The 12209-nt window shown below is 49.7% G+C and overlaps 1 non-coding gene across 1 annotated transcript; it reads right to left on the bottom strand.

Moving 5' to 3' along the window:
• Window positions 1-2808: 2808 nt before the first annotated feature.
• Trnaa-cgc (transfer RNA alanine (anticodon CGC)) lies at window positions 2809-2882 on the bottom strand. Its single transcript has one exon. It is a non-coding gene; the product is annotated as a tRNA-Ala (tRNA).
• Window positions 2883-12209: the final 9327 nt, after the last annotated feature.

Below are 12209 nucleotides of genomic sequence, written 5' to 3'. Positions count from 1 at the left end.
GGAATTTTTAGTCTTTTCAAACTCATGGTCCCTTTCTTCAACTCTTCCCATCAGAGAGTAAACGGAAACGGTACTTCGTCTGTCGTCTGCTGACATACCTCCTGTGACAGTGAGCTCATCGCTTCCAGGAGTAATTCCTCCTGGGAAACGGGTCTTCACGCGGTGACGGCCAACCACTGGGCCAGTGTGGAGTGACCAGGAGCTACCAGGTTTCTTCCTCCCTCCCTTCCTTCCCCGTCAGTCCAGTCAGTGACTCTAAGTCACGGACAGCTGATGGGACTGACGGGGTGACCATCAGGAGGTGACACCATGTTCTGTCTTTCCATCAGGGTGCAGAACTCCTTCCCCCCGTCAGGTACCACTGCCTCTGGGGAGATTCCTTTCATCTTCTCCCTCCCCTCTTGTCAAATAATAACTTCCAGCCGGGCACAGTGATGCACGCCTGTAATCCCTGCGACTCAGGAGGCTGAGGCAGAAGGCTCACAAGTTAGAGGTCAGCCTCAGCAATTTAGCCTAGGCAACTCAGCAAGACCCTGACTCAAATTTAAAAAAATAAATAAATAAAAAATACAAAGGGCTGGGGATGTGGCTCCGTGGTTACGCAGCCCTGGGTTCCATCCCCAGTACCAAAATAGATCAATGAAATAGTAACTTCCTTCTTGGGGAATGCAAGGGTAGTGGGAGGGGCCAGGGGATGAGGTAAGCCGTCCTCAGATGCCTGGTTTGGAAATGTTCCGGGAAAGGTCAAGGTCTGCATCAGCCAAAGCTGGACAAGCCACTTCCGGCTGGCCTTTAGCCATTAACCCAGAGGAAAGTCTCAAGTAGGAAGGCAAAACACAAGGAGAGTCATGACTCTGTGTGCCTGGTAGAGTCTGACTCCTTCCTAAAGGAATTTGTGGTTGTTCACAGATATCATCGATGCCTATAGTTGCAGTGAATGACAAGTCCCAGTGACAGACAGCCAGGCTTCTGGGGTCATGTTAAACGGGATGAATGCACTTTTGTTACGGTGGTTGTTTTGTACCAGGGATTGAACCCAGGGACACTTAACCACTGAGCACACATCCCCAGCCCCCTTTTTAATATTTTATTTTGAGACAGAGTCTCCATACGTTACTTAGGACCTCGCTTTAGTGACCGAGGCTGGCTTGTCCTGGGGAAAGGACAGTTTGGGACACGTCCAGTTAGAAGGTAGTTAGTTGGTCGACCTAGGGCTTCTCTGAGTGCCTGACCCTTCTCATAGGCACCAGACGGTTTGCTACTCAAACTGTGGCCCCTTGGCCAGCAGCTTTGCGGGCATCACCTGGGAGCTTTTATGGGAAATGCAGAATCCCGAGCTCCGCCCCAGGACTGCTCTACTCAGTTACAATCTGCCTTTTAACCTTGAATAAGCAGAGCCCTGGAATTTGAGGATGTCAGGCCGAAGCTGGATAGATAACGCCCTAGGGGAAGGGCCGTCCAGAAGTTGGTAACTTGCCAAATCTGAAACCCAGAGCTCGGTGGAAATGTGCTGTTGGAATAGGAAGGCGGAACCCATGGAGCCCAACAACAGTAAGGATGAAGCAGGACCAGGCAGGATAACCACATAACCGCAGTGGTGCTAGTCTTGGTGGACAGATGCTGCCGTCTCTGGGGCTATGGGGTGCAGATTAAAAAAGTTTTCAGATTTAGAAGCCAAGATTCAGGGCAGATGCTGTCAGCCCTAACCCATCCTGGAATCTTTTGGGGGAGCTCAAAGTGAAGGACGGCAGGGCTGGGGATGTGGCTCAGCGGTAGAACTCGTGCCTGGCGCGCGTGGGGCTCTGAGTCCGATCCCTAGTGCCATACACAGATAAGGAACAATGTCAGTGTCTGGACCTCTCTCCAGATCACATCAGTCAGAATCCCGGGAGGCATCTGGGGAGGCAGAGGTAGAGCGCTTGCCTGGCATGTGTGGTTCAATCCCAAGCTCCTCCCACCCTGGGGAGAAAAAAAATAAAAGGCACTCTGGGCCAAGGTGACATCGTGGGCTGCATTGTGATCCCTCCTCCCCCAAATAGATGTCTGCTTCTCAGAAACCAAGGACGTGATCTGATTTGGAAATAGGGCCGTTGCAGATGCGATCGAGGATCTTGAGATGGATTTGAATGGTGTGAGCGAGTCCTAAATCCAAATGTCAAGAGAGCTGATGAGAGGAGAGAGAGATGCAGACACAGAAGTCCAGGCAAAGATGGAGACGGAGGTCGGAGTGATGTGGCGGTCAGCCAGAGAACACCTGGTGTCCCCAGAGCTGCAAGTGGCAGGAAGGATCCTCCCCCAGGGCTTTCAGGGGGATGCAGAGCCACTGTCACCTTGACCTTGGACCTCTGCCCTGCAGAACGGGAAGTCCAATCAATGTGTGCGGTTGGGAGCCAGCAAGTTGGGGGTGAGCTCTTACAGTAACTGGAGGTAACAACGGAGGAGGCCTTTCCAGACTACGCCAGGGTGAGACAAGGAGGCCAGAGGTAACTCAAGAGAGAGGCCATGTCCCAGCCAGCCACTGACAGCCATCTCAGTCCAGTTCCCAGAATAGCTGACCTTCCTGTAACTCATTTCCTTATTTCTTTTTTTAATGCTCCATGGAACCCAAGGATAGTTAAGACCCAGGGCACCTGGTCTTGCTTGGCCAGCTAATCACCAGACCGTCAAAGGCCCTCCAAGTGCCTCCTGCATGCTCCCATACAGAACTCTTATTTATTCCTAACCCCACCTGGTTTGGAAATTACTGAAAGCAGGTATGATACAGCAAAATGAAATCCTATTTTATGTGTGTGTGTGTGTGTGTGTGTGTGTGTGGTGCTGGGGATTGAACCCAGGGCCTCTTGCATGCGAGGCAAGCACTCTACCCACTGAGCCATACCCCCAGCCCAAAACTAAATCATATTTTAACTGTTTACATGCCACGTGAAAACAAATGTGAACAAGTCCTTGGGAAACTGTCTCCACAACAGCCTCATTTTCTAAGCATAGACATCAGGTTCATTTAAATTAAGGTAGACAGTCAATCCCCTTTCCATGCTTGAAACATTCTAAGACCCCCCTCCCATAAATGCCTAGAACTGAGTAATACCGAACCCTAAAATATAGTGTTTTTTCACATATGTGCATAGCTCTGATGTAGCTTAATTTGTAAATGAGGCCCAGTAAGAAATTAACAATAATCACTAAGAATAAAATAGAACAATTATAGGGGCTGGGGATGTGGCTCAAGCGGTAGTGTGCACGCCTGGCATGAGTGCTGCCCGGGGTTCAATCCTCAGCACCACATACAAACAAAGATGTTGTGTCTGGCAAAAACTAAAAAATAAATGTTAAAATCCTCTCTCTCTCTCTCTCTCTCTCTCTCTCTCTCTCTTAAAAAAAAAAAAAAAAAAAAAAGACACCTCCCTCTCCCATGTTTCTCAGTGGATCTCTCTCACCTTTAAAAAAAAAAATAGAACAATTATAACAACAAAATGTAACAAAATGCCAGCATCGCATTCTTGCACCATGGGATCATTATTAAGTAAAATATAAGTTACTTGCACACAAGCACTGTGACATTTCCTGGTTGATCTGACCATTGAAACAGCTACCAAGTGACTAACGGGTGGGTAGCTTATACAGCATGGATCCACTGGACAAAGAGCTGGCGCACTTCCCCGGCAGTATGGGGACGAAGGGTGGGACAGTTTGCCATGCCACTGTGAATGGCACACCATCTGAAACTTGTGAATCATTTATTTTGGGAATTTTCTATTTAATTTTTCAGACCATGGTTGACCACAGATGATTGAAAACAAGGAAAAACAAAGGCATGGACGAGGGGGGGTGGGGGAAGTAACTGTAGTAGTACTAGGTTTGAATGGACAGAAACCGGGACAGATATGGGGCTGCTGGATCACCAGATCCTTTCCTTTTAAAAAGTTTTCAGGATTCCAAAAGTGAAAATTCTGGGAAAAGGCTCTCAGCTCTGACTCATACTGAAATAATTTAGAGAGGTTAAAATGAATGACGTCAGTGTTTTGGCCTCTCCCCAGATCAGGCACATCAGAATTTCTGGGGACATCTGGAGAGTCACCTACCGTGTCGGGTAGAGCTGGCCTCTGGGGTTCTTTCCAAGTCCCAGTCCCTGCTCCCAGCCTCCCATTTAGGGGTGTGTGTGTGGGGCCAGGGCCAGCCAATCAGACAGGCTCACCTGCGCTCTGCCGTGAGGAGAGGGACCACCCAGGGTCCATTCTGCCAAGAGTGACCAGGTCCCCAGGAGAGTCCTGGTAATGACAGGTTATTAGGACAGCGGGGTCATTCCCCATCCTACATGAGGTCACAGAATCAGAAAGGTCCAAAGACTCGTCCAGGGCCCCGCAGTGAAGGGCTGGCAAGGGCTGAGATTCAGTCCTGACCCTTCTGTCCTGGAGCTTAATGGTCAGATCTCTCTTGGGCCAGCTCAGAGCCAGGAAGAGGGGCCCTGTTCTGGATGCTGTGGCACTCAGGGCTGGCTCTCTTGCCCTCCCAGGGCTCCGGTGAGCCGCCTCACCTGCCCCAGTGTGTTTTAATCCAGCCTTCGTATTGACCCATCATATAGCACACAGAAAATGCCACAGGGCTGGGCAGCAAGCAGCTCAATGAATTTTGGCAAAGCAAACACACGTGTGAAATCGGAACTTGGACAAAAACAAAAAAAAAAAACCACACCAGATTGTGGCCATGGTCAGTACCTTCCTTGGCTCCCCCAGGCCCTCCTCCCAGATGCAAGCACCGTCCACAGTTGTAGATTTGATGGACGTGTTTCTGACTTTACATAAACAGAACTGTGTCTGTGCACCCTCTGGGTATCGGTCCCTCGACTCCTGACAGTGCCGCCCATCCCCGGGCTCATGTGACGGAGGTTGGCTTGCCCTCCACCATGTGGCATGGATATGCCACAAGGGTTCACCCGTTCCCTGTGGCGGGCATTTTGTGTTTGAAGGGTGCTGCTAGGACTATTATTGTGCCCATCTCTTGGTTCCCAGGTGTGTGCCAATATCCAGTTAAGAAATGCCTTTTCAGGGGCTGAGGCTGTGGCTCAGGGGGTAGAGCGCTTCCCTAGCATGTGTGAGGCCCTGGGTTCGATCCTCAGCACCACATAAAAATAAATAAATGCCATATATACAAACAGAGATTTGATAAAGTGTGGTATAAAGGTGTATTAAGAATTGTAATGCAAAAAAATTGAATGTAACGCACTCCACTATTGTCATGTATGTAAGAAATAATAAAAAGAGCTAAGCATCAAAAAACACAAATAATCTAATCAATAAATGGGCCAAAGACCTGGAGAGACACTTCTCAGAAGAGGATGTACAATAAATCAACAAATACATGAAAAAATGCTCACCATCTCTAGCAATCAGAGAAATGCAAATCAAAACCACTCTAAGATTTCATCTCACTCCAGTCAGAATGGCAGCTATTATGAAGACAAACAACAATAAGTGTTGGTGAGGATGTGGGGGGAAAAGGTACATCCTTACATTGCTGGTGGGACTGCAAATTGGTGCAGCCAACATGGAAAGCAGTATGGAGATTCCTTGGAAAATTGGAATGCAACCACCATTTGACCCAGCTGTCCCTCTCCTTGGTCTTTACCCAAAGGACTTGAAAACAGTATAGTACAGGGACACAGCCACATCAATGTTTATAGCAGCACAGTTCACAGTAGCTAAACTGTGGAGCCAACCTAGATGCCCTTCAGTAGATGAATGGATTAAAAAATGTGGCATTTATACACAATGGGATATTACTCAGCAATAAAAGAGAATAAAATCATGGCATTTGCAGGTAAATGGATGGAGTTAGAGAAGATAATGCTAAGTGAAGTTAGCCAATCCCAAAAAACCAAATGCCGAATGTTTTCTCTGATATAAGGAGGCTGATTCATAGTGGGATAGGGAGGGGGAGCATGGGAGGAATAGACGAACTCTAGATAGGGCAGAGGGGTGGGAGGGGAAGGGAGGGGGCATGGGGTAATTAATGATGGTGGAATGTGATGATTGTTTCTATCCAGAGTTAGGTATGAAGACACAAATTGGTGTGAATATACTATGTATACAACCAAAGATATGAAAAATTGTGCTCTATATATGCAATAAGAATTAAAATGCATTTTAATTTTGCTATCAGATGTAAATTAAAAATTACTTAAAAATAGAAAGAAAAATAAAAATAAAGAGATTCCAGGTGCAATAAATAAATAAATAAATAAATGTATTTTTAAAAACTTAAAGAAATGTCTTTTCTGCTTAAATTGGCAGACTTGGCTTACATTGCTTACAACCAAGTATCTTGTTTAAATAGCATTAAACTTCTATTTTACAGGGCAGGAAACTGAGGTTCAGAGAGTTCCACCCAAGTTCATGTAACTAAGGGGCAGCCAAAGCCGAGATGTGGATGGACTCTGCCCTCTAATCCTTGGTCAGGGGACCCGTGTGCCTTCCCTAATACGGCCTCACACTGTACCTCCGTTTAGTGGTCAACACTTACCCTCGTGTGGCTGGGAGTGGCTGCTGACCCCCAGGCTACATTAATGGTGCTGTCCCAACCTGGGCTCTTGGTGTCGGCTGGTGCCCAGGGGTCCTAAGGACGGGTCAGTCTTTTGCAGGGAGGCTGGGCAGCAAGAGGCCTCTGGGGCCATGGTGAGCCCGGGCATCAGCCCCCTCATCCTTTGAAGAAAGAGGGCAGGTTCCTCGGCTGCGCGAAGCCGAGGTTCTACCCAAGTGGCCAGGGGAGAAAGGGATCTGTGTGGCTGACCTTGGTTGTCCCCTTGTCTAGACTGAGAGACATATAGAAACTGGTCACACACGGCTCATGTGTTGAAGGTTTGGTCCTGAGACTGTGGTGCTATTAGGACTGGGTGGGACTTTGAGGGGTGGGCCTTAGTGGGAAGGAGTTAGGCTATTGGGGGGCATGTCCTCAATGGGGACATGGGGACTCCAGTCCCCCCCTCTTTTATTTCCCTGGTTGCCATGGTCAGGGTGAATTTGCCTCCTCTGCCATGTGCTCCCACCATGATGTTGTGAGCTACCACAGGCCCCAAGTAACAGAGCCAAGCAACTGTGAACTCAAATCTCTGAAACCCTGAGCCAAAATGAATCTTTCTTATCTTTATGTTAGTTTTCCTCATGTACTTTGTCACAGTGACAGAAGGTGGATGAACTCAAGTACACTTCTGGGTGTGTCTATGAGGGTGTTTGTGGACATGATTGACATGTGGGTTAGTGAACTCAGTGGGAAGCACCCTGAATGTGGGCGGCACCATCCAATAGGCTGGGGGCCTGGAAGGAACCAAAAAATGGAAGAAGGGGGAAGCTCGCAGGTGCGTGCAGGCAAATCTCGGTTCTCCGAGATTTGAACATGCATTGGCCCCAGTTACTCTCCATGGGGCTTTTAAGCCATCAGCCTCGGACTGTGACATTGGTCCCTCTTATTTTGAGGTTCCCAGCTTTTGGGACTGAGCAGCTACTGGTTTCTCCAGCTCTCCAGCCTGCAGATAGCCATTGTGGGGCTCTTCAGCCTCCAGTTGTCCAAGTTGGTCTCATACTCCCTCTTATTATCCTATTTACATCCTATTGGTTCTGTTCCTTTGGAGAGCTCACCCTGATGCAGGATCCCAGCCTCGAGACTCACCCTGTACCACCCCCTGAATGCTAAATGGGGAAATGGAGTTTTTGATGGCCTGGGCACATCTGGGGCTCGTGCCTGTCCATGCATGGACCATCTGGCAGCTCCAGGCCCGGGAACCACCCACCCCCAGGCCTCACCTACTCACCATGGCATGTGGTGGCAGAAGGGAGGCTTGGGAGGGAGCGCTTCTGCTGAATGGCCCGAGCAGTGAGCCCCTGTGCCTTGTGGTAATGGGGATGGTGTCTTTGCAGATGAAAAACCAGGCTTGCAATGCAGAGGTCTCTCCTGGGGATGGGCCACTGGCCTCCACTAGCACCTTCTGCAAGCAACATTTAAGATTCACTCCTGCAAAAATCGAGGATTGGGGTCTCTGAGGCCTGAGGGCGGGCATGAAGGTGCGAGGTATCGGCACCGTGTTTGACAGGACACTGAGACCCAAAGGAGAGAAATCACATGTGCCAGCTGAGCCCAAGCCCTCTTCACGTCTCTTCATCAGGGGGTCGCACTGAGGTTGCCACCCTCCAAGGGTGACCTCTGGCCACCTGCATCTGCAATAGCATCTAGGAACTTATTAGAAACGCAAACTTTCGGGTTTCTACTAAATCAGAAGTGCAGGCAGGTCTTAGCATTCTGCGGTTTAATAAGCTCCAAGGGATTCTGACTCATTCTCAGGTGTGAAAGCGACCGGCATCGTGCAACCATGTGAAGCGGGTATTCTAATCAGTCTCATCATTTTAGCTAAGGAAACAGAGACTTGGAAAATTTGAACCCATTGCCCAAAGTTACACAGTTAGAAGGAGGGACTTGGTTAAGATTAGGTGCAGCTAAGACTAATGGAAACGGAACTCCAAAAAAAAAAATCACGGACAAAATAAAATAGCTTATTTCGTCCAGGGTCCAAAATAGCTGCTGGAGCACCAGCCATTATGTCTACATTAGAAGGAGGAAATGGAGGAAGGTCATATCCCGTGCCTTTAAGGAAACTTCTTAAAATTGTACACATGACTTCAGCTTAGATCTCATGAGCCACAACTTAGGTCAGTGCTTCACCCAACACGGAGAGACTGGGAGAATGAAGTCTTTGTTTTAAGTGTCAGGCACACAGGTAAAATTTGGGGTTCTACCACCACGGAAAAACTTTGATATCGGGGGACAACAAGGCAGTCTACCCCAAGGGTGCATCTGGGAATCAAACCCAGAGCTGATGGCATTACCATGGGAAGTTATATTTTTATTAAAATGGTATCTTTCTCTTCCCCTTTTCAAAGCCCCACGGGAAACAAGCTTTTGGAAAGCCCTCCCCCCTCCCCCAGTGCCTAGGACAATGCCTGACAGGTAGGAAGAGATCTCTGTTTGAACCGACCTCCATTGAAAGCAAAATTTTGAAAACATTAAATGAGATGATGCATGCAAAAGAGTCTTGGTGGTGGTCTTCAGAAGGTGGCTGGTTGCTGCTCTGTATCTGCGGGTTTCCTCGTGAAGCCCAGGGGGACCCCTAGCAAGATGTATGCCCCCCCTTCACTCTCATTCTCCGCCCACCCCCCCACATCTCGATTCCTGCATGCAGGGTCTGGCAGCCAACCCTGATCCTGACCCGTCTGGTGGGTGGGTTTTAAAGACACTCCGTGCTCCTCAGTTGTGTCTGGAGGATGCCCCAGACATGGCCCAGGTCAACAACGAGGTTGGCCCAGGAAATGCCTATTGCCATTCTCTGTTCAAACCTGAAAGTGGGCCTGGAGAACAAAGCCAGTCTCCGCCTGCTGGGATGGGGTGTCTCTGTTTCAACCCACCCCGTTTGTCCTTAGAGCGTCTCCTTTTTGTCGATGTGGGATCCCAGGCTCTGCGAACACGGTGACCCCGCTCAGAGCACCCACCCCGGTTCCGGGCGTTGGGATTGAGCAATTGCCCCTGTTTTGCGTAACTGGGTCAGGCTGGATGGAGCTCGGAAGAAGCTCTTTGCATTGGCCCACTCTGCTCCTCTGAGTGGTGCCGCACAATCGCAGCCTCAGAAATCCAATTTAACATAAATCTTGACATTTGGACCGAGGCAAATGGGTCTTATTCAAACTCAAGAGGTCTATTTGCCCAGCCCCGGGGAGCAGACAATAGCCCGGCGTATTGTTCAAGTACGACTGTCCTCCTTACAGGGATACATTAATTTCACGGCATTTTTCCAGTGTGAAGCAACTTTTTAGAAAGAATTGTCCTCGTTTTTTTTTTTGTTTTTTTTTTTTTTTTTTAAATACAGAGAGGGAAGGGAGCAAGGGTTCATTTTACCAGTGGATGCTGTAGATCAGATCGATTTCTGAATATCGATTCCCCCCCACCTCCTTACTTCCCGGGACTCTTGTGAGGAGCAAAAATGAAAACGGATGATTGTGATAGGTGGCATAGTAGCCCAACAACTTACGGTATCACCATGCCTTCCGTGTACCTTGCAGCTATGTCTGGAGGCAACCTGTGAGCTCATGGGCTCTCCTCTGGTCCCCTCCCCCTGCATTCCTCCCCTCTTGAAGTTTGGCTTCTCAACCTTCAACTGCAATGTCACCTTCTCAGGGCAGAGGGGTAGAGCGGACTTTGCCACGGTTCTCTGCCCTGGGTTCTTTGGAGCCTCTGATCTATGGACAGTTGTCCCGTGCAATTGGTCACTCATCTCCATTTCTCTTCTCCAAAGGAGCGTCAGCTCCAGGAGCATGGGACTTCATGTAGCTTGCTCAGAATTGCACCCCCAGGGCCTGGAACCAGGTGGAGCGCTTAGTAGAGAGGGACAACTGTGTGGATTGAGAGACTGCTGGGAGTTGGGTTTGGGCAGCAAAGGAGAAAGTGGTTGCATAAGACATGGATTCGAACGTTTCAGTATAATTGAAGTACCTGGAGCCTCTAAATCCTGGATCAGGTGTGTCAAGAAGTGCTTGGAGTCCCTGAGGTCCTTAAAGATCTGGAGCAGGAGTGCAGAATCAGTACCGCGGGTAACAAATCAGCCGGGTGAGGAAGCATCCAGAGTCCCCGGGGTGCCTAAGTACCTCAAACAGGTGTCAGAAGATTCCCAAGAGGCCCCCAGATTAGTAGGTGGAAGGAGCAATTTGTAGTCATCAAGTCAGTGCCCTGGTGGGTGGGCTGCCAGGCAGCAGTAGCTGGAGGGTCCCATACAGCGGCACACACTAACGAAGATGCAGCATTTTCCCAGGGAGTGGAACACGGGTGGCCCCTTAGTCACAGATTCCTCTGTCCCCCTCTGAAAGCAAAGGTCTGCCTGGCTTTCTAAAGCCTGCCCTTTATACTCTACCCATGGGGTCCACTCCTGGACTTTCTTGAGTGCCCCCCACCCTGGAATGAGAGCTCCCTGTCACTGTTGGAGGACGTGGCTTTGAGCCTCCGTGGCTGCGGTGGATCCCTGGCCCTGAGGCCAGCCCAGGCTGGGTCCAGCTCACCTCGGGTGCTGGTCTGGGAGGTCCCTGGGCTAGGGTGGGACTGGATGATGGGGGAGTGCTCTCCTGTGGATTTCCTCCGTCCCATTCCCTCCAGCACAGCCCCTCAGGACAGCTCTCCAGAGACTGATTCCGAGAAGGACTTTCTGGCTGATACAATCCCGAGCAGCCATCTTCAAGGGTAAAATCTGACTGTCAAAGTTCAAAGGAGCCTGCCAATGTGCTGTTTTGACTTTCTACCCAGACAGTCTGCATCCCAGTCTCCAGGTCTCTCCGGCTCCACCCAGCCAGACCCGTCCCTCCTTCCTGGAGAGGCTGCCTCTCCTCAGGAGGAAAGGTGGTATCCTAAGCACTCCTTGCACTAATTCTATGGGAATAGCGAGACCCTCATAGCCCAATGCAGTTATCCTGCAGGTCATTTTAGGACCCGACTCCTCGTGGAGGAGGAAGGACACTTGTAACATCCACTGACTCTAAAACAGAATCCAAGGCTCCTGAAAGTCGTCCTGCTCATTCACCAGGCATCTAAGGAGGTGGGGTTCTGTCCATGGAGGTACAGATCATCTCTATGCTCCTCCAGAGAGGGGGAAGGATTCATGGGTCACTATTCCGTAAGATCCTGGCCCAGAAGTACAAATGGGCGTGTGCTGTTGAGACAGGGCAGCATACTTCAAAGCCACGTCCTCATGCATCATAGAAATCAGGTACAAACTGTTTTCTCCGTGGCCTCGATGAGCTATGAAAGCTAAACTCCTGCTAGAAGAGCAGACTCCAGGGCCCTGCTCACAGGGGGTCCTTTGGGTGGATTCTATGGATAGTTGAAGATTTCACAGAAGTCTGCTGCAGTCTGGCTGGGCACAGTTCATGAGCCACTTGTGAAGCAGAAACGAACTTTATTTTTAGAACACACACTCCACACCACAGGAGCTCTTCAGGAATTCCCTCAGAGCCCAGCTGCCACCACCGGCTTCAGGGAGCCTCTCAACTCCCCCAAATTTCTCCTGCTCTTGAGGCCGATTGGCTGGGTCGTGTGGGAGGAGTCAAAAGAGTCCCCCCAATGAGCAGCTCCATGGTCTGAAAGGGCAGGGAAACAGCCCAATGGGCATCACCACAGAGGAGCCA

The sequence above is a fragment of the Ictidomys tridecemlineatus genome, chromosome 3 (genome assembly GCF_052094955.1).
Source record: "Ictidomys tridecemlineatus isolate mIctTri1 chromosome 3, mIctTri1.hap1, whole genome shotgun sequence".
In the NCBI taxonomy this organism is placed as follows: domain Eukaryota; kingdom Metazoa; phylum Chordata; class Mammalia; order Rodentia; family Sciuridae; genus Ictidomys; species Ictidomys tridecemlineatus.
The sequence above is the reverse complement of the archived record's forward strand: the minus strand, read 5'-3'. Positions and strand labels throughout refer to the sequence as shown.